Raw genomic sequence first — 27,894 nt, 5'->3', positions numbered from 1 at the left:
TTCGTTCTAAAACAAAAAAAAAATGTAACTTTATTTATTTTTGCTTTTTTATATATTAAATGCATAAGAAGAAATACTGAAATACTGAAATCATATGTAAATATGCGAAAACCAGATTTTATGATTCCCTATGTTTAGATAACACTGAGTTAAAAAAAAACATGTTTTAAAAATTATTCCTTTCTCTTGGTTGGATCGCAAACATGATAACAAAAAAAAAATTCCTCTTGGCAAACAGGAAGGTAAAAGAAGATTTCTTTACATCCAAGTTACTATCTGGCAACAAAAATTGTTGATGTTAGAAAAAGTCAAAATTAGGGCATGGAAATCACTTTTCAGCCCCTAACTTCTAAGATATTGCCGTTTTCGAAAGAATTTAAATGCAAATGTTGTTTGTCTTAATAAAGCGCTAATTTGACTAATTGGATTTATTTTTCTATCTTCAATATTAAGAAAGTTATAGGGAAATGATAATTTCCACTTTCTGTGAGCTAGATTGGCCATTTACAAATTCATCCGAGATTTTTGCATTTTTAACAGTTAGTAAAATCCGAACACAGTTACTCTAGTTTTCCTGTTCGCAAGATAACATGGACAAAGCGTGATGTGCTCATTATAACTTTTGAACGAAGGGTGGTTTTGGGTTCTAGGGATTATGATCGGTGAAGAACTGAAAAAATTTTCCCGAAGTTTTGTCATGAGAACCATTGCAATTGATAGTCTTCCTATAATAATCTACAAAAAGAATAATAATAAATAAATAAATAATAAAAACCGCAGACGATTGGGACGTTATATTTTCTTTATGCCAATACTGCAGATTCCTGTAGAATTATAGGCGAAATATGACAACGAGAAATTAATTTCGCACTCACCCTATCAGCTTTTATACATTATAACTCAAAATTTCAATAATTTGTTTCAGCTAAATTGGGCATATAATTTTATTTAACAATATTTATGATATTCTTAATATTTAATAATTTATTACTATCTATTCGATAGATAAATTTAAAAAAATTAATCTAAGCATCGAAACTGATTTATGTGTTAAAAATTATTATGTAATTCATTCATATAAAAAGCTTATCTTTAGATAAAATGAAAAAAATTGAAAGGCGTGATATAAATGTTATTGTCTTGTATCAATACTTGACTATATCAATAATACTTTGCTTTCTGAATGGAAGCCACTTAAAAGCCACTTAGGAAAAAATTATTAGAACTGTATTACAAAAATTATATTTTTCTATCTATTTTAACTATTTACAAATTCCGAATATTTTTTTCACTACAATTGAGTTGCTACTTGCTTTCTGTTTTGCTTCAATTAAGTAATATTGGATTTTTATTACTGATGCGGATGAATTTACCGTGAATGAATGAATGCATTATTGTTTCTTATTCTCAAATTTTGTGAGTATGGATGTTTTAAATTCATTTTAAAATGATACCGTGTTTAAAAATTACATTTTAATTTTTTAAACTCCAGTTTTACACTTCCAAAAATATTATATTCATATATCTGAAAAATCATATTTTCTTATCTGCTACAAATACAAAAAATACAAACATATACATATGAGGGCCGACATGGCTACACGATCGACATTCAGACTGAGATGGAAAGCATGAATTAAAATCTTGAAAATTCTGCTCCTTATACTTTTACACGTGATATATGTTAACATGTCTTCCAGCAACACATGGATTTGGGCAATTTTGGGACTAATGTTTAATTTTCAAGGGTCATTAACCCTAGAACTAATGGACCAATCAAAATGATTGGTCAATCTCTGTTAGAATCTATGTCTATATCAGTATCTGTTGGAATCTATGTGTATATCAATATCTGTTGGAATCTATGTGTATATCAATATCTGTTAGAATCTGTGTCTCTATCAATATCTGTTGGAATCTATGCCTATGTCGATCTCTGGTTGTTCTAATGTTAAATAACGAATGTGACACTTGTGTTAACACTCACCACATGAAACTCCCACCCCTTGTCATTGGAAGAATGTTTGGTCTACAATACTAGATTTTAACTTCTCCAAGCTGCATTTCTTATGACTCTTTGCAAGAATTGAATATTGAAGTGGGTTACTGTAACTCCAAAAGGAGTATTCAACAACCGAGTATAACCCTAGAACAACATGGCCAGAATATAAGGACCATATTCATACAAATTATGAAATCAGAGTGCTAGTCTCGTGAGGCAATCGAGACACTGTCTCATCAATTATTTCCTTACTGTCTAGAAATATATAATCCTGTTTTTAGTACCTCTTTAATTATCAGAAAATCTAAGAAATTAAATCAATACTTGTAGCTTTTGTTCCGTTTTCTTGCAATTTGTAGCAATTATTTAATACAATAATTGCAATAAAGCATATACTCATAAATAATTTTATCGAATTATAAACGTTTAGACTTATTAATGTCATCATTAATTCTTTAAATTTTTGAGCGGTAGTAGGAATAAAAAAAAATATGATTTTATTTATACAATATCCGATATATTGGTCTGTTTTTATATAAAGCTGGCATCTTTTATTTTCTGACATCATCTCATACGCTCAAATGGATATCACAATATATGTTTGATTTGTGCAAAAGGAATTTTAAATTGTTTTCAATAAATTCAAAGTCTGACATAGAAATAACTCGATCCAAAAAATTCTTAACTGTTTATGTATATCTTGAGTCTGTGCCAAAAATGTTTCATTGTTTCTTTTTAAACTCGGTATCGGATCTAACAAATTTAAAATTGTTATTATAAAAATATCAAAAGTTCTCACAGAACATCTGCGTCCTACCGTAAAAATCAATGTATTTGGTATAAAGTAACATGAGAGTAACAAAGGAAGTACGATAGTATTATCACTTATCTTGAAGAAATGGAATATTACATAGGTCACATTTTTAATTTAATATATGATTCTTGGTTAAGCATCTGCAATTAATTTAATGAATTGCAGTTTAATTAATATGATGAATGCCATTTAATGATTTTTTTCTGATCATTATTTATAAAATAATGCTATAAGATTTTTAAAATTAATATTTCTAGTGTTAGTATTCGGAACTTTGGTACTTACTACACGAACATTGCTGAATTAATCAAATATCACATGTAAAATCATCGTATAAAAAGATACGCCCCTTAATTGGTAACTGCGAAAATGTAAATTTTTATTTCTTCACAATAGGCATGACAATTAACGAATTACTTCCTGAATCCGAGCTGAAAGAGGGAAATAAAAATTCCTAATTACATGATTGCAGCTTTAATTTGTGCCCATATTATAAAGAAATTCTTGTCTATATATTGTCCATTTACAAGATGGTGACCAATCTTTGCTTTGTGTCTTATGACATTTCCAAACCTCCGGTGGGGCACCTCGAAATGAGGATGAAATGCTTCCGGCATGGTGGTTGGATCTCGCCACCCTTCGGGGAGGGTTGTACCGTGGCCAGTGTTGGCCCTTAGGACTCAACCACAGTTCCCGCCAATGTTGCTGTTGCGGTGGTCCGGTCATTCAGTTTTTATGGTTTAAATCCGTGCGCCTTCGTGGCGGGTCGGAGAGTCAGATGGCTGACTTATGACATTTCCATTACTAGAATGTTGTGCTGCAAAAGAGTTGTCTATATAAACATCTTTACTTCTAATATGTATATCTATCTATGTTTTTCAACGCGTGTATGACAGTATTTTCATTGTTTCATCTAATATCTAATAATATGATTTTTTCTCTTTTTGAGAGTTAAAGATAAATTATTATGTTTTAAATTTTTACAGTTTACGACAGAAATAAGTGAAAATGAAGTTAATATACTCACGATATTTAGAAGACAGCTGGACATACATTTATGCTTTTAATAGCACTACGATACCAGGGAACTGGTCTCCATTAAAAAGATTCATTTACAGAATTAACGGAATTTTATATGAGACAATTATAATAACATGGATTTAATGTCTGGCAATGTTTTTCTCCGGAATCATGTGTGAGTATATCAAATATATTATATAATTATATCAAAAGGATTTAACTGAAATTAAATGTAAGCAATATCTATGGCGAACAAAGTAGGGGAACAATGCTAATTTTATGAAAAAATAATTTTATTACTGTGGCAGAATTATCATCAAAATATGAAAGCGATAAGCTTTTTTGTTGATCCCTCTTAATTAACAAGAACATAAATTAATTCAATAACAGTTACATATCGTAACTCATTATAAAAATAGAAATGTAGTTTCTATTATCTCTTTAAGCATTTTCATTTACTGAAGAAATTGATCTTATGCGTTCATCGATGAGTAACATTTATTTAATATTCATTTAAAAATTAACTATGATAACTTTCATATTTATATATATATATATATTTTTAAATTTGTAACCAAAATAAATAATTTTTTAAAAATAATAAATATGATATGTTAAAATAATTTTCTTTTAGTGAAGATATATATATTAAATATATATATGAATTATTTATAGGTGAATATTCATTTATCCCATACAATTCAATGCAGCGATTACTTACCTTTCTTTTTCAATAAATGATACAGAGTTCAGATAAATGCTGTATAAAAAACAGTTACCTTTACTACTATATCTCTTTTCAGATAAAAACGTTCAAATAGCAAAAAAATGAGGTAAGTATTAAATCTATTTCTGCTGTTGTCATTAACCTAAATACAGGTTGGAAGAAAAAAATTATTTCTCTGATTTAATGATATTATTGATTTAGAAGAAGTTATTCTTTGTTCATTTAGGAATCATCATGGTTCTCTCTGATTGTTTTTTTTTAAACATTGGAGCGATTTCAGAAAGAAACGATGTCTGTTTGCTCATATGAAATTTTCCTTATACACTCAATTCACTTTTGTGTATTACTTTTCTATGTTTCATGGCAACAATCATGCGAAATGCATTACTAAAAATTAATTCAGGTGTTTTGTCGTAATTGTACTTTGGTATATACAAAAGAACCACTTCAATACTATTATTTCTATATTGTTGAATCAGATTTTATAAACTTGCCTATATGAAATTTTAACAGGTAACTTAAATGTTTTTTTATTATTTTTCTGTTTATTCTTATTCGTTACCATCTTAAAAATGTTTGTGCATTAGGTTGTTCAGTGGTAATTTTCAAATTTTTGAGGGTAATTATAATGTATTACATAGAAACTCATGTTGTATACATTATTTGAATTCAGAAAAATATGCACTTATGCAAATACATGCACTTATTTGCCCTTTCGCACTTTTATTTTATTTATATATGCACTTATAAGGATATCTGAATCAAAGTCAATAAAAATATACTTATGGCATGGACAATTTCGGCTTGTATATATATATATATATATATATATATATATATATATATATATATATATATATATATATATATATATATATATATATATATATATATATATATATATATATATATATGGGTTCAGTGCTTACCGTAAGAATGAATTGCAGCATTTAATATGATGCGAATGCTTGAATACAAAGAAATTTATTATTACGAATTATCTAAGTCTTTGCATTGAAAATGCATGCCGCTTCAAAGCATTTTCCGTTTAGAGTACTGTTACAATTTAAATATTTAAACAGTTACATCTAAAATCTTTTATTTGCTTATGTGTTACGACTATGTTTCACAGAACTTTGCATTGTCGAAACTTTATAGGCTAATATTTTCTCTAAGCTAGCATTCATGCGCCGGAATTTAATGTAAAATATTATGATATCCATTTTGTAGATATTTTTTTCGAATGTGACATATTATAGGATTAATATTATTACTTCTGATAACTTTAGGAGAATTTTGTGATCTAAAATTTAGCTGCATTTCTTTCTTTTCTTTTTTTTTTGGTAGAAACATATTAAAAATATTTTAATCATTAATTCCAGTTCTTTCATGTAGTGTATGAATTACTTTCATGTCACTTGTTGAGAATCAATATAATGGAATCCAAAAGTATTTATTTTTATGTAAATATCACTAAATAACACTAAAATTAATTCTTATTCATTTGCATAGAGGCAAAATTCTTAACTCTTTATCTGCAGAGCGTAACAAATGCCTCAAGACTACGCTCTTTCGAGGATAAATTTTGTAGTTAATATCACTGGATTTTAAACAGGCGATATTAACCTGTAAAGGTTGTTTCACCTACTGCTAACTTTTCTTAAAAGAAAACAGCAGCTACGAATAATTCTGATTAAAATAAATGCATGAAAATTTGATATTATTATTTAAAATTTCAGTAGTTTTCCAAGATCAAACATTCGAGATTACTTCATAGAAAATTACTTAAGCTCATTATTTCAGGAGGCTATATTAATCAGGAGGCAGTAATATCCAATATTAAATTAAGAATTATTTGCCATTAAATATTGATTAATATAGCAAAACTGGATCTTAAATGAAGTGAGGAAAACTTGTACTTGATATTTCTTTATATTATATATATCTTCTCTTTAAATTTAAGATTCGTCTAAAATAAATTATTTTCCTTTATACAATAGTTTTATCTTTAAACAATAAATAATATTTATAAATTGTTAAATGTCATCATTGTTAAAATACATTGGCAAGTTTCTAGGATGTATTGGCAGGTTCTTGGAATGACCTTTGCATTTGTTACTTAAGAACATTTATTTCAGGGGATTATTTATACATTGATATCCGATATTAATGAAAGAATTATTACCATAACGTTGCTTAATATAGTAAAACTGGACCATTACCATGAATGTCCGAAATTGAAAAATGTCGACACTCACCGGTGAATGTCCCAACAACCAAATCTCGGTGAGCGACCAAATACCACGGTGAAAACCGAATATTTTATTATCGAAACAAGACGCCGATGTCCACGGAGAGGCGATACCACTGTGCGAATACAAGTCCCTGATGCCGATGGTGGTCGTAAAGATGCCCTAAATGTGTTGGCGGTTGTTGTTGGAATAAAAGACACCGGCTTTTGTAAATTAGCATACAAAAATGGTACCATCAAGCAGCTTTATACTTGTAATAAGTTTGTAATTTGTAAAGAAAAGTTACTTTCCATAGATGAGATTTCTTCTCAAGAAATGTTGCTGAGAGAAGCCGCTGCAGCTAATTCAAGAAGTGAAAGGCAAGGCTATATACACTGTCATTGCAAAAAGATGTTTCATTTACTATATGCAATTGTAAAATCAAGGGACTGTTGTGCAATTCAAAGTACCATAACAGTTTAAATCGTTATAAAAAATAAGAGAGTCTAATGTCAATCACATAATTAAGTTTAATACTACAGATTTAAATTTAAAAGTTTAATTAATTTTATTAGCTTTGTTTAATAGTTTAATTACTATAGTTTTTTTAAGTTTAATTACTTTAATTTTATTAGCTTTGTTTAATAGTTTAATTACTATAATTTTTTAAGTTTAATTACTTTAATTTTATTAGCTTTGTTTAATAGTTTAATTACTATAGTTTTTTAAGTTTATTTACTTAAATTTATTAGCTTTGTTTAATAGTTTAATTAATATAGTTTTTTTAAGTTTAATTACTACAGCTTTCTTCTATTTTGACATATATCATGCATAATATGTTTTAATAATAAAGCATGATTTAAAAAAGTAACAAAATATTTTTTTTCAACATTTACCATCAGTGCATGGTTAATTCGAGGTAACATATATATTCCTCCACTTTAAATTTAATATTCGTATAAAATAAATAACCGCCTTTTATGAAATAGTTTTATCTTTAAACAATAAATAATATTTATAAATTGCTAAATGTCACCATTTATATAATACAGTGACAAGTTTTTAGAATGCATTGCCAGATTCTTGGAATGGATTTCGGATTGGCAATTGTAACCAAGATACGTTAATACATCATTTTGTATTCGTCTCTTGCACAGCATCTTGGGAATGCTTTACTATATAACAAAAATAATAAAATTTCAAACTTATCCAACAAATTCTGGAAATAACTATACATCAAATTCATCTTAACATTCGAAAAATTTTAAAATTTCACACAGAAATATTCATTATGCCCACATAAATTCATACACATGAAACCGACCTTATCATTTTAGAATTCAGTTTTTTTTTATCATAATCATTTATTTAATTCTTCATACAACTAAACTTCTGCTCAGTAAGTCCTCTTTATTATTCCGAAAAAAAATGACTGCAGAGTTATTTATCTACCGTTACTGGGTGACGGTAGCTTCTGCGGTTAGCGATGACTAATGACAAGCAGTGTTGCTTTGGAAAGCTCGTCTGCTAATGATTAATGGGAGCAACTGTCACAGTGCTGGAGATAATACGTTCCATTTTTTCGAATATTTTTTGCTTTTTTTTTGTATCGGATTAAGCAATCCATTGTTACTCTTTTTAGAAGAACCTTTCTCCTTTTTTGATCCATTATTTATAAATATATCTGTATATGTCCCAGCATCATTTTTGTATTTTTGTGAATGAAGAAAATGGTTTTGAAAATGTTTGATGCTTAAGGGATCGTAGTTGAGGTGAAAAAAACAGTTTTATTAATGATTATGGTGGAAAAGTTTTGTTTTGTGATATTTTTAATATACAAATTGTTTGAAACTCCATTCTTTCATATAAAAATATTGTTTGTTTTATTAAAATAATTATTTGAAATTCAGGAAATATTTTAATGAACATTAAGGTTTGTTTTTCATTGAATTAAACTATTAAATTATGTATTATGAAATCGTAAAACAAATTCAAACATCTTAATTCCACAACTGCAAAAAATGCCTCTTTCCTAATTTGAGAATGATTCAATGTTTAAAATGTTTGTCTCGATTTGGGTCTCAGGAAATATGCAGTATTTCAATACAAGAATTTGGAACCACAAAAATGTTGTAGATTCTTCTAATAAAACTTGTGAAAATATTTATTAAAAATTATTCATTTTTGTCAAGAATCGACAAATCATTTTTTTTTCAAGAAATTCTAGAAATAACATTGTTTGTAAATCTACAAATGTATTTTAAAATAAACAGTTGTCTCTCATTGTTTAGTTACGACGTTAAAATAATTTTCTCTGATATTCAATCAGTTGCTTCTTTTCTCTGAACCCTTTCTGGAGTAGATAATAAGTCTACGCGCAAATGAGATAATTTTTGATTGATAAGCAGATATAGTTTTTTTTTTCGAATATCACATATAATTAAAATTTTTCATACATCTAAAAAATGTATGTATTTTTTTTCACATCTTACAAGCTATGAGATAGCTAATGAAATAAGTTGAAAAGAGGTTTTCTTTTTTAAATGTAGAGTATAAAGCATGGAATTATGGATAATTATGGTTTTCTAATGTGTTTAAAACGTTCTTATTCACTATATTTTACAATCTTCAGATGGTAATTATATTTCAGATAAAACTCTTCAATTGCATCGTTTGGAACATTATAATTTTATTTTCATAGAAGCAGTGCCAAAATTCTTTATCTTGATTTGCATCATTAAATAAATGAGCATAAGGAGAGCTATAAAACAAATCTATTTTGCATAATCTATTTCCAATAATTTACTTCAGTGGATTACGAATAAGATTTGAAATTACTCCACTTCTTTTTGGAAATAGTGTTCATATTTAATGATATGAAAATAAAATAACTATTAATATAGATATATCTATTTAAAAATTATGATTTATATTCTACAATTATCCTATATCTATCAACAAATTAGTTGCCATGGTATCGAAGATGGTTTACAAATGTTATTACGTTCTTCTGTAATCCTTATATAGATTGCAACAAAAATTAGAAAAAAAGTAAATACTTTTTTTAAAAAAACTTTTACTAATAAGTTGTACTTTTTAAAAATTTTGCACAGTTTTTTACTTTTATCGACTTATTAGAAAACCTGCATACCCTGTATTTCGATGAAGAAAAAAAACTTCGCTTTGAAGTAAAAAGTTTAAAGATATGTTACAGAATTCTTATATATATTTATTTTTTTCGAATCAAAATCTCAAAAGAAAATTACTTTATATCAAAAGAATCTTCTTTTTTTAGATTCATGTTTTGAGAAAAATGCTCAAGAATATTCTAGATGAAAACTCTTCCGGCTATCTGCCCACTAACGAGGCTCACATGCCGCCATGTCCGGGCAATTCTGGGCGTCTACCCTCCTATAGTGGACAGAAATGAATAAAAGACGCTCTTTTCCCTGCGTTGCCCCGGGGCTCGGCCGTTATGAAAGAATCCCGTTTTTTTTTCATCCCATTTTCCCTGCGACCAAAAGATAAAAAACATTGCACAAGCAACATGAAGTTACAGATAAGAACAACGGGAGAGTGGAAAGATCTCCCTCCCCCGCCTTTCTCCTTCTCCCCGTTGATTTTATCTTTCTGTTTCGCCCCGCAAAGTTGGAAGCGTTGCACAAGTGCATAACTTTTGCTTTTGCCTTAGCAGATAAGACGCAAAGCAGCGAAACAGGAACAAATTGTCGTTTTCTTTATGAAAAAAAGTGGTTTTTTTCGATGGTTTGCCAAGGACGTGGAAGATAGCATCCCTTATTAGTGACGTACTGGAAATAACAATAGAGCTTCTGATTTTTATTGCTGTTGTCGGTTTCTCCTTCTAGAAATATAAGAAGAAGAAGTACTATATATTATTTTTTTTTTTTTGAAAATGCTTTTAGTTGCGCTTTAAACTCACTAAAATATTGATGAAGCGGGAACATTGGCACGTATGCAAAACATCTGCTTGGGTAGCAGAGAGTGTTAAATTCTAGATATGAATACTTAAAATATCTGTACACTAAATGTATGTAATATATGCTAAATTTATCTTGGGTTTAAGGTTCGTCGCCGATAACTACATTGATGGTCTGCGAAGGACGTGGAAGATAGCATTGCTTTTTAGTGATGTACTGGAACTGAGGATGAGAAGTTTCTGATTGTTATTGCTGTTGTTGGTTTCTCATTCTAGAAATAAATATAGGAGAAGAACTATATGAAATTGTTTTGAAGATACTTTTTAATTGAGCTTTAAATTTACTGAACTGTTGATGAAGAGGGAACATTAGTATGTATACAAAATATCTGCTTTGGACCTGAAAGTGTTAAATTCAAGATTAGAATCCATAGAAAAATCTGCCAAATATACGTTTTTGATATACACCAATTCCATCGTGGGTTTTGTACTCGTCACCGATAGCCACATTGATGGTTTGCCAAGGATTAGGAATATAATATCATTTATTATTGAAGGGAGTGAATTAATAATTAAGTTCCCTTTTTTGTTGTTGTCGGTCTCTCCTTCTAGAAACAAATTAAGGAGAATAATTATATGTTATTCTTTGAAGATGTTTTTTTAAGTTGCGGTTGAAGATTATTGAAATATTGATGAAGAGTGAACATTAACATGCATACAAAATATCTGTTTGGGTACCGGAGTGAGTTAAATTTAAGATTTGAATCAAAAATCTACCAAGTCTATACGCTAAATCCATTGTGGGTTAAATGCTCGTCACAGATAGATATAGGGATGGTTGAAAAGGATGTGGAATATGATATCCCTTATTACCGAGGAACAGAAATTAAATGTTAAGTTCCCTTTTTTGTTGTTGATATCCCTTTGGACGTTGTTATACTCCTTACACAGTAAAAAAATGAAATATAAAGGAGAACTATGTGGATTTTTATATAGATGCTATTTAGTTGTTTTTTCTGACTCGTTATATATTGAAAGGGGCTGCCATAATTTCTGTTTCATACCAAAAACCGATGTCATCTTAGACCTGTCAAATATACTAATTGGAGACTCGAAAAATCTGTCTTGGATCTAAAGTTCTTCCCCAATGGTGCCTGAATTTTTTTTAAAGCGAGTTGTGAGTTCTGGTCACCAGCCAGAAGTTTGAAATTATTTGCTCCATCCCAAATTTCATTAGTGCATTTTCGTGTTTATCAAATGTTAATTTACAAAAAAGAACTAAGGAGTTTTCAAAAAGGATGCGCCGAACGATGACTACAGAATTTACTATACAAAAACCACATATATGTTTATAATATTAACCCTTTAAAGGGCCATTTTTTTCTAGTCATATTATGTTAAAATATTTTTAGGCTTGAAATTAGAATAAGAAAAGGGATTCATTTAGCTTATTAGATAAATTTAATTTGATTAATTAATTAATTTGGTTAATTAATAATTAAGTAACAAATCAAGACGCATCAATTTGTGTAAGATAAAGAACTGAAGAATCTAAGTTTCTATCTTTGTAAAAAAAATTGTCAGAACTTATGCCAACATACATAATTTCATACAAAGATTGATAAATTTGGTGGGAAGCACACTTCCCACGGCCCTAGAAAGGGTTAAATAGCATAATATCCGATGATTTTTTTTTAGTTCATTGTTGTTTTAGAATTCATTCTAACTAACAAACATAAATGAAAATAGTATGAAGAATTGTATTCGCAGTAGGCACTACTAGCTTCTTAAGCACAATTGGTTATATTGTGGTGAATACATCCTTAAAAAATATATAGTTCAGTTAATCCCACAAAACAGTCCATTTTAATTTGGTATCCATTTTTAACACACTGCATTTTACATTTCTTTGTATTTCATGATATTATATTTCTATTATTCAAATCATTGATCTAATGCCAATATCTTAAAATTGTAGATACATTTTAATTAAATCGATATCTTTTATAAATTATTTGAGATAAGAATTATACTAGACTTCGTACTTATGAGTTACGGTTAAATGGAGAAAAAACATACGGCCCAGCAATTCATTTTTTTAACTTCTATCCATGTATCAATGGAGAATATTTGACTCTCAACGGGCAACAAGGACAAGATCTTTAGTGAAATTGAGATTTGAATTCTTATTCTCCTTTTTCCACAGTGATTTCATATCACAAATCCCAATTACTATGAGTTTATCCTTTGAAGATAATTTGGTATAAGCTAATTAAGAAAAACTAATATAATAAATATCCCAGTTATTAGAATGAAACTCATTATAAAATTTCTGGATTTCTCATTGTTATATCTGTACAAATAACGGTTATTTTTCTCCATTTGGAGTCCGTTTCCTTTTCAGTATAAAATTATTTATTTCATTAATTAAATATTCATAAAATTTTACTTTGTAAGGTATATATTTTATCAAATCATGTTTTAAAAATGTGAAGAAAAAAAAAATCGACGCTTTTGTCAGGCATAATTTGCCGATGAAATGACTATATTTAAATATAATATATATATGCATCTTTCGAATCATATAAAACGAGTAAAGGTCATCTATTTCTGAGAAAATAACTTTTTCCAAAGCGCACTACTGAATAACCGTGTGTCCTTTATGCGTTGCGACACGCATAAATTAAACTAGACCCAAACTCATCACGACGTCCGCGTGAAACCGTTTACTCTTTTGGCGAGCTGGCATTGCGCCAAGCAACGGCTGGAAGTCTCGTTAGTAGACTCACGCGCGCTCTTCAGTCATCATTAAAATTTAATAATTTAACTCGGAGGATGTTTTAGGAGCGCCAACTCTATTCCTAAATGATTCATTTGGGCTGTCTTTTCGTTGCAATCGATCTTCGCTCTGGGAACGTATTTATTTCAGTAGAGACGGCACTTAGCGAAAATCGGAAAAAGGAGATTTTTAAAATTGAAGCAGACTCTTAGATTTCTGTCATTTCGATTCTCCAGGGAACATTTAGGGATTTTCGAATGCTCTTTCATCGGAAAGGTGGTTTTTATCCTTTGAGAGAGGTTTTCGAACAAAAAGGGATGGTGGGATTTTTTTTTCTTTAGATATAATAGGCGACAAATTGCATACCTTTTTCATAAACAATTATGAATGTTTTAGTAGGATTTTTATATATTTATGAAGTTGATATGCTTTATAAAATGTTAGTGCAGTTTAGATATAAAATAAACTTTTATATTAACGTATATAATATGAATACTGATCGGTTTATGCATGTAACTGGCAATGAATGAATGTTTTAGTAGGTTTTTGATATATGTATGAAGTTAATATGGTTTTTTTTAATTTTAGTGCAGTATGGGTATAAAATAAACTTTTATATTAACTTACATAATATGAACATTGAGCGATATATCTTTATAAGCTGTATAACTTATACATGTAATTAGTAATGCATGAAGAACGAGCATTTTATAAAACACCTAGGAAATTTAAAGCATGACGACATTTTAAAGAAAAGTATGAAATAATAGCACATAAGCTGCATTAGTTTAAATACAAAAAGGGTGCTTTTTTACTAGTATGACCATAGAAGGTATGGATTTTTGACGAATATTTGCGCATGCGTGGGTATTGTTTTCTTTTGAAAGCACTCAACAAGTAAAAGAAATGGAAACTTCTTGAATGAGCAATATCATCATGATGTTGCTTTCATCACAGGTTGTCATGTTTTTTGAAACAGGCTACTTTTTTGCATCAGGAATATATTTCATACATTATCGACTTGACATTTCGCATTATAATGAATGCTTCGAAAATATTTAAAATGCTTAATTGTTTCATATATTTCATCATAGTTTTCGTCATTTTATTAAATGCCTAGGTGTTCTATAAAATGCCTTCTTTCATACCTTGACTGTAAAAAGGTGATGCATCAATCGCATAACATAAAACATTGTAAAATATATATTAATTTAAGTAAAGCATTGCTAAAATATTACACTGTGTCATGGCCTATTTTCTTTCAAATAAAAAATTGGTCAAAATATCTGTTAATAAGCTAATATTTGTCATTTTTTATTTAAAAAAATCCAATTTCATATAAAAATTGCCAATAATCTCTTTATAATTATGGATTCGTATAATTATTTTAACCTTACAGTTTTTACTACTTAACAGAACATTCCGATACGAGTTTGGAATCTTATCTAAAATTTCATATAACAATAGAATTTTTATATCTATGATTTTAGATAGTAAGAATTCTGAAACATTTATTGAATAATCTTTGCTTGATTTCGTTCTACTTGCTCAATTACAAGTACAATATATATTATTGACCCCACCGAAAAACTAGTATTTTTGGTTGTGTAAATTGTAGACTCGTGTGCGTGCGTGTGTATGTGAGAGTGCGCGTGTAAGCATTTTTTTTGCTTGAAAGCAGAATGCAGGCGCGACGAGCAGTGAAGAGACTTTGCATTTTTAAGTTCGATTTATTCTCTCGCAGGAGGCATGATTTATTAATAAGAAGGCTCGGACAAGGCACGTCCGCCACAGTGTGGCACAAAAGCAGAAGTCGGGGAGAGAGCAAGAAATAAATTGTCCCTTGTCTTATATAACATGAGATATTGATAGGGAAAATATTTTTTTACAGTGCTCACACGCGCGCGCCCACGCACGTATGCACACACACACAAGTAAGAAAAACACAATGATCTTTTAAAAAGAATGTGCTTACTGGACCTTTTTCTATCCCGTCACGCGGAGCGTGTGGAAGTGTAAATGTTTTCGCTCTCACAAAGATTCAATGGAATTAATTAAGTAGAGGAAGTTGAAGTGGATCAGGAAATAAGAGAATATTTTAAAATGAAGTTACTATGGGTTAAATTAAGATAAAAACTTTGGGAATTAATTTGGATTTAAATTTGAGTTTAAAATATCATTACATATTATATATATATATATAATATGTAATATATATATATATTACATGTGTGTGTGTGTGTGTGTGTGTGTGTGTGTGTGTGTGTGTGTGTGTGTGTGTGTGTGTGTGTGTGTGTGTGTGTGTGTGTGTGTGTGTGTTTAAGTTAAGTTTAGGTTAAGTTAAGTTTAAGTTAGACGGTTGAATCTTTGAATTGTTTTTGTTTTTATGCCAATTTTGTTCACCTGAATTTGAGCAAATTGGTGTAACTACATATCAAAATTCGTTCAACTGAAGTTTCAAGTTCAAATTTTACTTCAAACTATCTAAATGTATAAATAGTTTTTCTGTATGTCCAGTAACAAGAAATATCCTAACTATAAAACGCAAAAACCTGAACATATCGAATGAGGCGTATAATTTTGGCATGCAAAGTGTAAATGTGTATATATATCCTTCTTTTAACCAAATATTTCAAAGATTTTCAGTTAGTTGGTATATACATTATTGTGTCTATGGATGCAATAATTTAAAAAGACATTGACAAAAGTAAATGAAATTTGGTCGTCATTTTATTACTTAAATAATACTCAGTCGATTGAAAAAAAGGTATATATAAAATACCTCCATAAATTCTTCTCTATAATACAAATTATTCATACGAGGGAATCTGAAAAAAAAAATATTTGAACCCTTATCGCATTCACAGGCTTGTTCAAGGTCTAAATCTTTTATGAATCTGAAAATAAAATATTTGAGCCATTATGGCATTCACGCCCTTGTTCAAGATCTAAATTTTTTTATGAATCTGAAAATAAAATATTTGAGCCCTTATGGCATTCACAGCCTTGTTCAAGGTCTAAATTTTTTATGAGGAGAGAACGACTTTTATTAAGGATTTTATGAGAAGATTTAGGGAAGACAACGCCTACTAGTTTTCAAAAATTATTTTGAGGGTCTTATTCGATATCAAAACTAAATGTTCCGAATTCTTTTCCTGTTGATGTCCTTGGCATAACTTTCTTAGTAAATCATAAAATATTTTAATAACAGAGAAAATTTACATACAAAAATATTCTTTCCATTCACCAATACCTTCAAAAAGTTAAAAGACCTAATCCTTGTAAAGCCTACCAATCGGTAGATCCAAAAGTAAGAGACGTCGACGCATCATTTTTTGCAGGCATTTCCGAAGATTATTCGCGGCGTCTTTGTCCATCGATTCGAGTCGGTTCATTGTTCCGGCAGCTTTTCGGGCGATAAAAGCGGGGTTTCCTTCCCTTTTTTCCGATGATTGATACGCTTTCTGTTATTTTGTAAAATAACGCTCCGGCCGAATGTTTATCTTCCATCATATGAACCAAAATGATAAAAGACCTTCACGACAATTCTCTCCTCTTTCCACCCAGGTTTCGTTCTTTTTTTTTTCTTTTGCCATGCTGTTTTTTAATCTCTCTGTTGCTCGGTATCGTGTTTTTTTTTCACTGTTATTTTTTCTTCCTTTTTTCATTTTTTATAACTATTTTTTTTTTATCCAGGAGGTTTAGGTGTGTGTTATGTTCGGCAAATATTCGCAAAGACTCCGTCGGTAATTGCTAGGATTGTAAGAAACTCTTTTTTTTTCTCCTCGTCTGTTTATAGAGGTATATGTATTTTTCTTGCACAAAGCTTTCAGTATATTCCCGGATGGTATGTGATTTTGAGGCGTAGATACTCTGGGATTGTTGTCGTTGAACTGAAAGTAATCTTTCAATGCAAATAATGATAGTTCATCCAGACGGTATTAAATGATGATTTTTCAGAATAACATATAAATGTTATATATATATATATATATATATATATATATATATATATATATATATATATATATATATATATATATATATATATACAAATAGCATATATATGTTATAAAAAATAAATATGAATTTACATTCACTGATAACTAAAAGTTTCTTTTTATTTATTATATACATAAAAATAAATATTATCAGTCTGAGATTATTTTTAGCGCGTAAGATTTGCTAAATTTCAGTTACGTATTCCATTCCAATTCAATTATTAAAACTTTTTAAATAATTAATTAAAATTAATTAAATTATTTATTAATATTGTTTAATAATTAATGTCGTTAATAATAATTCAGTTTCAATTATTATAAACTTTTATTTCTCTGAAATTTAAAACTGGAATAAATTTTTTTATTAGGTAGTAGTTGCTTCAGGTACACTAGGATTTTTGATTATATTTAATTTTATTTCAATTATTCAGTTATAAATTCATGTCCATGATACACTAGACTGTTTCGCATTAAACCCATGTATTTTTAATTGTCTTACTGAACCCTTTCTAGGGCCAAGGGAAGCATGCTTCCCACCAATTTCCTCAATCTTTGCATGAAGTTATGTAGGTTGGCATAAATTCTGATAAGTTTTTCAATAAGCTTAGATGCTTAAGTTCTTTATCTCACACAAAATGGTGCGTCTTGCTTTGTTACTTAATTATTAATTAATCAAACTAATTCATTAATCAAATTAAATTTATGTAGTAATCTAAATTAATCACTTTTCTTAAGCCAATCTCAATCCTAAAAATATTTTTAATATACCTTGATTAGAAAGAAATTGTCTTTTAAAGGGTTAAGATCTGTTTATTACATATATGGACCTTTCCAATGGAGATTCTCCCATAACATTGTAAAGATGATAAAAAAGTAAGTTTATTTTTCTTCGAAATTTCGCGATATTTAACAATTTTTTTTAATCATCTTTCAAACAAAACAGATATTAAATAGATTACTTCTCTTTTATCTTTTAGCAAAGGATGAAAATCATATGATTAAATATGCGAGGAAACAAACAAAAAAAAACGATTTTAATTTCAAAATACCAATATAATCTAATGTTGGAAATAAGAGAAAAAAAATGTTGTGTTTTAAAAAGTGTCGAAATTCGGGAAAGCATCGCAGGGCTATCAAATTTATATGATTAAATAGGTTTTTTTTAAATGATTTAATATTCATTTTGTCCAATAATAATTTCGGAAATTTTCATGGAATACCGCCAATATTCAGCTTAATGTTCGAGGAATTTGATAGATGTAGGTCGAACGATCTGGACTATAGAGCATTAACACATATATACATGCACACATTCATATTTACTAATAATAAAAATTTCATTTACAAATCATGCCGATATTTCCTCAAGATCTAAGTTGCATAGTCTGATAAATATGTTCCTCCATACTAAATAATGCATAGAAGTAAGCAAACATTTAAGGATAATCTTCGAGAGTAGCTATATGTTTAATATATATATATATATATATTACATTATCAGAGACATAAGAAAATTTCCAAAAACTTAGTAAAATAAATCAGTTTTGAAGCCCACTCGACGAAATAAAATAAAAATATATAAAGTTAATATTCAATTGAAAAATTCGAATAAATTTTTCATTCAAAATTTCATTTTTACATCATGTTTATAGCCTGTAAATAACTGTCACATTATCCTGAAAATAGGTTCAGTAAATGGCTACTGGAAGTAAACAAACATTTACAAAATATTTTGTAAAATGCATTTTTAAAAGAAAATTAAATTTAAAATAAAATCCGATACATAGAAAAAAGTGCTAAAAATTACTTACTTATTTAAACAAATTCAAATCAAAATTTATTTTTTCTAATAAAATTTATATATATTATATGTATTAAATATCTACCCCTAAAATTATAATGTTATCAGTCGAACAGGTGGCTCAGAATTTCGGTTTAAGTCAGATACCCGAAAGTATTCTTCGTTATTGTCAAGTAAAGAACTAATTGTTGATAATTGATTGCATTTTATCTAATCTATCAAGACAGAACTCTATCCAGAATATAATTACCATTCAAAACTACATTACAAATTCAATTTTACGGAGATCCCCAAAGGCAGTGGTGCATGTATTGATATGATGCAGCAGTGGATAGCATTATCACGCATTTTTGGATTAGCTGTGTAATCAGAAAATAAAATGGAATAGTGATTTTCTGCATTCTCCCATTGGCAAATAGGTCCCAATTGTGACACATAATTTACACGACAGATGCTTTGTTCATTATTTTTTCTGAAAAATTAATATATTCTATAATAATGGTGTAGCATACACATACTAAAATTTATGCATTCTCCATTTCATAATTGTTTCTTTAATGTATTAATAAATAATAAGTATTCCTTTACACGATACTATATTAGGCAAGTCGGCAGATAGGCATGCCGTTAACAAGTTTCATTCAAATATGATTACATAGCTGCAATTCTAATGTGGGATGTAAATCGTATTCTTCAATTTTAAAATGGTTGTAATATGTATGAAATTTCTTATATCTTAAAAATGCAAAGTATCTATAGTTTTTCATAAGGCTTAATTTATTAACATATATCCTGAGTTTCTCAAATTATCTTGAGTAAATTATTTAGATAAACAAAAAAAGATTATTTTGTCCCATTATTAATTAATACTATTTTTCACTCTTGTGTTATATCCATATTATTATATTGAACAAGAAATGAGTATTTTCATTAATTTAGTTTGGTAGTAACCTAGTTTTTATGAAACTGCTATTTATCATAAGAGCACAGTTTTCATAGTTTCCACACAGGAATATCCGATTTCTTGTATAAATATGCGATAACGCATTTGTGCATGTCCATTTGTATTCTAATCGCTTGGTATTGTAATCACAAATCATTAAGCAGATATTATTGTTTGTCAAATGAGTTGATATCAATTATTTTGGATGAATTATTTGGATTAAAAAGTATTAGATTATGTTCGGTTATTAATTTGTACTATTTTTCATTTTTGCATTATATCCGTAATATTATATTGCACAAAAATGAATTTTTCTATTAATTCAGTTTAGTAGTAACCAAGTTTTTATGAAAATTGTATTTGTTATAAGCGCTCAGCCTTCATAAGTTCCACACAGGAATACCTGAATTCTTGTATTAAATACGTAACAAAACATTTTTGCATGTCCAGTTGTATTGTTATCGCATTGTTGTAATAAATCATAAATTTGTTTTATTGATTGTCAAAATAGTATTATATCAGGTGGTATCAAAAAATTTTGAAACTAGTTCTGTAATGCGTGGACAATTACCAGCACAAAGTAGGAAAAAACCAGAATATTTTATGTGAAATTCGGTGAATCCGCTACAAGGGCATTTCACACAATACACCATGTTTATACTAATACTTCCATGAGTCATTTGCTTTGAGTGCACGCATTGTTTTGTGAGAAATCCAGCATATCTGCCTTAGTGACATTACACTCAGTACACCAAATTTTTGCAATTCTGGGATGAATTGTATTTTGAGTGCCACGACTAAAAGAATGTACTGCAACATCACGGAAATAGAAAAATGAATCGAAAGAGTTTGCACGTGCTATTAAAACTTGTTTCGTATTTACAGAACATTCCATAATTAGAAGGTTTACAAGGAATGCTGCATTGAGACGTAATAAGATTATTCTGAAAGTGGCAGTGTATCCACACAAATAAAGTATCGTATTAGTTTCATCCTCGCACTTCTCAATAGATCTACACCTTTCGAGAAAGAAAAAAAAATATAACTCACCGATACAGTGTCACAGAGTGTGTTGAACAGCATCTGAGGAATATTTCCAATGGATCTTCCTCGATGATCGTCTGCACAGACCAAAAAAGTTCGTCTGCGCAGTTTATATCCTAAGATGCGCAGAATGGCAATCACTCAATGCTAGAATGAATGTTCTGCAGCAGCGGATGTTTTTTCTGCTTTCTGGCTTCCTTGACGGCACTCACTTTAAAAGCATTTCTGGGGCATCTGAAAGAAGAATATTAAAAATTAATCATCCTGTTTGTAAGAGTAAAGTTGTAACGAATATGCGTATTTATATATATAGTATATCTATTAATCTATATATATATATAGATATACATTTGGGGTAATACTATATATATATACGTATATATACATAGTATTATCTATATATATATAATTACCCCAAAGAGAAAGGACGAAAAAAGTGTAAATAAGGTCTGCATAAGACGTCATCTAAATAAATTCATGGTGATTTTTTTTTTAAATTAGAGAAAAGCAATAAGTATAAAGGTGTTTAGAAGGAAATATATATAATAAATAATTCTTCATACTTACACCTATAAAATAATGCATTAAAATAAAATATTTGTATCGATAATTCATAAAATAAAGGAACTATATTTTTTCTCAGATATCTTTTCTTAAAAACATTTAATATATATGTAACAATATCTCTGAATTTAATTTCAGTCATAATTATTTTCCTTAATTTAGCCCATATTAACATCATTCTATTAGGTTCTATTATTTCCTGATACATTTATCTCTTTTTATTGAATTTTTTTCAACACATTCTCTAGATAACTGATGACTTTAGCATTTTCTGCCGTTCCGAGTGAAGAGATAAATATTCCTGGTGCTTACAATATTCTTTTAAAGATACATAAGATTCCCTTTCCTAAGTCGACACGTGATCAACTACTTAGAAATCCCTACCAAAATTCCATCGCTCGCGCGCACACGCACGCACGCACACAGACATTTATATATATGATTTTAATTTCTTGCTTTTATACCAGAATGTATTCCCTACTCATCTATTGTTTCAACAATTTTCAAACTAAGAAGAGACCTTCTATAAAGCTCACATCAGTCAAGAACTTGTTTATTTCTTTTATAGTGCATCTAATCTCAGATGTCAACATCTATTAAAGCATTTGACTCATGCACATGTATAAATTCAACGGCCATCAACCACTTTGCTATGCGAGTGCCGAAGGTCACTTTCAACTGAACTCTCATAAATGAATATCATTACTTCATAATTTGATAAATTCCTGGTATTGCCACCGGCTCAATTTTGAGGAAAAAGTGACAGTTTTTCTTTTTATTTCTGATATTTATGTTTATTTCTGAATCATGAAGTTGTATTCAATATTTAAAATAGGAAACATTTGAAGTGGAAGGTGGAAATCAAAATAATGAATATCTTAACTACTTATAATGTATTTCTTATTTCATACGATTTATGAATAAATACGGATTTGATCAAAAAATCCTCATCGTCCTCTGATGAAACACTTCTAATTAATAAAGGAAAAAAATGACAAATTTTGAAGTTATTTCTTCTATATATGTTTATTTCTGAATTTTATTTAAAATGGAGAATATTTGAAGTGGGAGGGGGGAGAGGCAAAATATTAAATAACCTGAATATTAATTATATATTTCTTATATAAGTAAGCTTACTTATATCAGTTTCTTATATAAATAAGCTTAGAAATAAGTAAGCTCTTATCAAAATATATTAATCATGGTCTGATATGTTGATTGAATATGAGTATTAAGTGCAGCATTATGGATTTAATTAATTTAACTGAATGAATTTTCATTTATATTTTGACAAACTAAATAAATTATAAATTTTCCATATGAGTTCGTTGCGTCTTTTAAAAAGATTTGAATGAGTTTTCCCAATCTTCCACATCATTGCTAGTATTAATTATATAGCAATGATGAAAATGATATTATTACCTCATTTGCTTATCCGAATTTTTTTTTTCTTTTTTAGGAATAGGGAGTTACGGTTGCCAAAAACTTCACACAGTTCTTAAGTGTATTTATCATTTTAAATATGTATTTTAAAATTTTTTTTTAAATATATTAAAAAAGCAACCTTTCATAAGTGGTATTATAAAAATTAAAACTTTTCCTCTTAATACGATTAAATTCATGACCTAAATTAAGAGTAAACAATCTGTCATATCTCTTGCTTAAATTTAGCATTCCTCTTTCAAACAATATTGTTTTAGCGCTTTTTCAACCATTTACATAATCCGTTCTATCAAAGTCCAGAAAACACAACTCCTTTCAGTTAGATCAACTCACAAAAAATCATGTGCTTTTACTTTATATTTTTTAAAATTTATTTGCGTACATCAAGTTATTTAATGGTTATATTACTAAATACGAAAATTGTAAAACCTAGTAATTTCTTTCCTAGTATCACGATGTTAACTTTATTGAAGCCCCTTTTCAAACGGGGAGGGTGGAGGGGTCCGACTTCCAGTTCCTAGAAGCTTCCGGCAAAGTAGTTTTTTTTCTTGCTACCATGGTGGGAACACTAATAGGAGGGGGTCTGGATCCTCCCATTGATGACGCGATGTACTTCTCAAGGGAAGGATTGTACCGTGGCTGGTGATGGTCCTTAGGATTCAACCTCAGTTCCCTCCAGTGTTGCTATTAAAGTGATTCGGCCCTTCAGGTTTTTCGGTGTGTCTTCCGTCGGGTCATTGTCGCCAGTTTGTGGTGGTTATTAAAGCATCATATGTTCAGAAAATTTTGAAGGAAGTATGAGGGATATTATTGTAATATTAATGAGATAAAATAGTTTGCATGAAAATAAATGCATTTAGAAATTTCTTACAAGAACTAAAAATGAAGACACTTTAGTAAAAGTAGTAAAATTATTTTAAGAAATTGATGAATCTATAATAAAGGATCATAATAATCTGTCTAATGAGAAGTTAAAAAGCTTTCTATTCACAAAGTAACCACAAAATATTTTGCTTTTGAATTTCTTATTGATTGAATAACGACTTTTTAATGCTATATAAATACTACATATTTTTGAATTTCTTTAAAGATTTATAGTTATTTAATGGTCTTTTATAGCATAAAACTTCCTTTGAAATTATGCTGGGTTGTGGTTCTCTTTCTGACTGAAATCAGACAATGTTTCACAATCATAATAATACATCAGTGCAAATATTAATACTGAAAACAAAAATGACTTCATATTCTTTATGATGGTCATATTCTTTTTAATTCTATTTTCATATTCTTTATAAAACTGCGGAAATAAAATAAATTTTGAAACAAAAAATATTTTTTTCCCCATAATATGAAATTAAACCTGACTGAAGATTCGCAAAAAAAAAGTCTTCTTTCTTTCAAACACACACTCATTTAGAGCAAAAAATAATCTGTTTCTAAGCACCAAATATTTAAGCTACGATTTCTAAACGGAACTAATTAAGAATTAAGAACCAGCAAGAAAAGTTAAATCTGTCACTGAAAATTACTGTGCAGTAAAAAAAAGAAAAATTAAAACTTCCTCCAAAAATCACACCAAGAAATGATAAATGATGGCTAAATTGCAAAACATAACTTACAGAACATCGCGACCAGATTCGTTTATACCATAAAATGGCTCGCCTTGGCGGCAAAAAGTAATAAGTAATAGCCAAAAGAAAGCTCGCAAGATCCAATAAATCAGTTGTTGAAGCAAGCAGGGACGCTCAACAAAAGAGGCCTAAAAGGCGATTCATCAAGTGAAGATAATCCATCATAAGAAACTTGGATCACGTGCGGGACTTCTTTTACTTTTCTTCCAGTGGCAGCAGCGTCGCTTGTAGACGACAAATCTTCATTCCAGAAGACGTGGTTTCCTGGAGATGTTTTCATTGGATCTCATGCTATCCTATTCTGACAGGTGGTATTTATTTTAAACGAAAAAAAGACGGTAAAGTAAACAAAATGGAATTATTTCAAGTCAAGCGCTGTTGGAAAACTCGATTGTGCAGATTTTCTTTAAATTAATTTTCTGTGTGGCAGCTAAAAAATGTTTTTTAATGAAAAAAAAAAATAATAATGTCTTTTAAATTTCACATTTTCAGGTACATTGAGTTATGGCTTAACTTTAAATCACACCATTTAATCTTACTTTCCTATCTATTTTTGCAACAGTGAAGTTAGAATAATATAAGCGCTATCAATCTTTGCAAAATTAGAGTAATATGTTTTTTTTTTTAATTTTCATATCTTACTCACTAATAAATATAAAATGGTACTCAGCTTAAAATGTCAAAGCTGTCATAAAATTGCATCAAATATGAATTTCGAAAGTAGTAGAATTAGGTTAGGTTTTATAAACAAAATATTAAAATTCCAGAATGAACACAATATGGGGCATGATTTCAAATAGAAAAGTTATTAAAAGTTATATTTAAAACACACCATTATTTTTCTATAGACCATTATTTACTATAAAATATTCGCTTACTTTTTCATCGGTGAAATTGTAGATATACAATAAAAAAAGCTGTATAGATGGAAGCATTTCAAACGTTTTTAAATCTATAAAATAGAATATTAAAATTATCAATTCTTTTAACAGACTTTTTATGTATTAATAAAAATAGCTTTTTTCTTAACGTAAAATTTGTTTAATACCTTCCAAATTTCAGAGAAACTAAATATTTAAGATGATAATCGATTTCCATTTTCATCTTACGAAGAGAAGGAGTTTTCTCTTCGTAGAGTAAGCAAATAATGTAATGTAATACGTTATAATATTTAATTGCATGAAATAATAAATAAAACCTTAATATCTTCCATTTTTTTTAATAATTAGATATTATTACAAAATTTCCTAGTATTCAAAATATAAGGTTCGTTGCAGTGAGTTACTTTGAAAAATTCAGTAGATTCATAATTAAGAATTGACTCTTTATTCTACAATATAAACAAGGTAGTCAACAAAATGCAGCCGAAGCGTTCTTAGAACCAGTACTTATAATAATCAGCGGTAGACAAACGACAAATCGATAGTGAACAACCGTAACAGCACAAAGAGAACGGAGATAACTCCTTAGTGCGCTTAGGAGAATTTCACACAACTATTCACGCCTCTCGAACTTCTGCTACTCACAAGGAGAGATTTCTCACAATTACTGACGCCTTCTCGAGTAAATTCTCTTCTCTATTGTTTACATGCTTGAGCTGAACGTGAGTGCCAACTATCTATTCAAACACAGCTGACTTCAGTCTGTCTCTTGGATTTTTATAGTTATCTGTGATAGAACAAGAAATGTTCCAGAAAGATTATCATCACTTGTGTTCTAATACACTTATCGCAAAAATCTCTATACACCTATCGCTATGACCATTAATCCGGCATCTGCTCAACATCCATCAGAACTGTAAAACTATCTTTCTTACCAGGAGATGCACTGCGTTGAGAAGTAAGATTACACATTCGTAGCAATATTGCACAGTTATAACCGTAAACGTGTGTCTCATTGCAGCGCATGTATTATAAAAGAAAAATCATAGATTGAATTTTTGTAATATTTTCAGTGACAATATGAGTATCTTCCAAAGTAGGAAAAGAAATGAATAATGAGAAATATATTTAAATATTTTCATTTTCGCTCGAAAACATTTTTTTCCCCTAAAAAAAATTTCTATTTCTCAGTTATTTACAAAAATCATCGTATTTTTGATAGATAGTGTTATTCACTTTGATTTGTTTCGTTTTTATTATGATGAACTTTTCTTATTTTATGATAGGCTGGAATTTTATAATTTTAAATAACTGTGCGTTGTCAATGATAATGATATATTTTAATGGTTTAAAACTTACTTATCGATTAATTTAAGCTCGGATTTGAAACAAGTGATCTGTCTAGTATTGAATTAGACTAAAAAATGATTTCAAGTTTCAACAGTAATGAACCAATAATGACCAAAAACCAAATTTTTTTTTTTTTTTTTCATTATACTAAAAACAATATGCTTAAAAATTGCTTTTAAATATAGAACTTAACATTTTTAACACTGAAACTCATCCGACTGTTTATTGCTTAAAAAACAAAATGAGTATTTTCCTATCTAAATTTCTTATTGCATACACACTTTGTGAAAAGAAAAAATTCAGATTCCAATAGAAATATTAGAAGAAATGCGCATAAATTATTAGAAAATGAAGATCACATATAAAGTGTAATAGAATTTCGAAAACTTATATTGATATTTCATAACCCATATGGATATGCAGTCACTTTCATTGGTAATTACAATAACATAACTATCTTTTTAGTGAATATTTTCTTGTGATAATAAATATATTATTCATATAATTTAAATTGGTATTGTATTTTTTAATAACTTTTCGCTTTTTTATCTTATCTCATTAGGTATTTAAAAATACTTAGTTCATCAAACGGAATGATTTTTATTTCCAAATTATATAATCTTATAAGATAATCTGGTGGTAAATTATATCACAATTTAATAACATTTTGCATGTGAGATAAAAACTATTATCTAGTCTCCTTTCTTGCTATAAATGATGAGATAT

At 28.8% G+C, this 27,894-nt stretch overlaps 1 protein-coding gene across 1 annotated transcript in view; it reads right to left on the bottom strand.

The window, feature by feature from the left end:
- LOC129984667 (chondroadherin-like protein) overlaps positions 1 to 27,894 on the bottom strand; it is a 423,788-nt gene that overhangs the window by 271,212 nt on the left and 124,682 nt on the right. Inside the window, exon 2 of the mRNA XM_056094594.1 lies at positions 21,306 to 21,533. The gene's annotated coding sequence lies outside the window, so the exon portion shown is untranslated. The remainder of the gene's footprint in view (positions 1 to 21,305; positions 21,534 to 27,894) is intronic.

The sequence above is a fragment of the Argiope bruennichi genome, chromosome 9, assembly GCF_947563725.1.
Source record: "Argiope bruennichi chromosome 9, qqArgBrue1.1, whole genome shotgun sequence".
In the NCBI taxonomy this organism is placed as follows: domain Eukaryota; kingdom Metazoa; phylum Arthropoda; class Arachnida; order Araneae; family Araneidae; genus Argiope; species Argiope bruennichi.
This window is presented reverse-complemented; position numbering and strand designations above follow the sequence as displayed.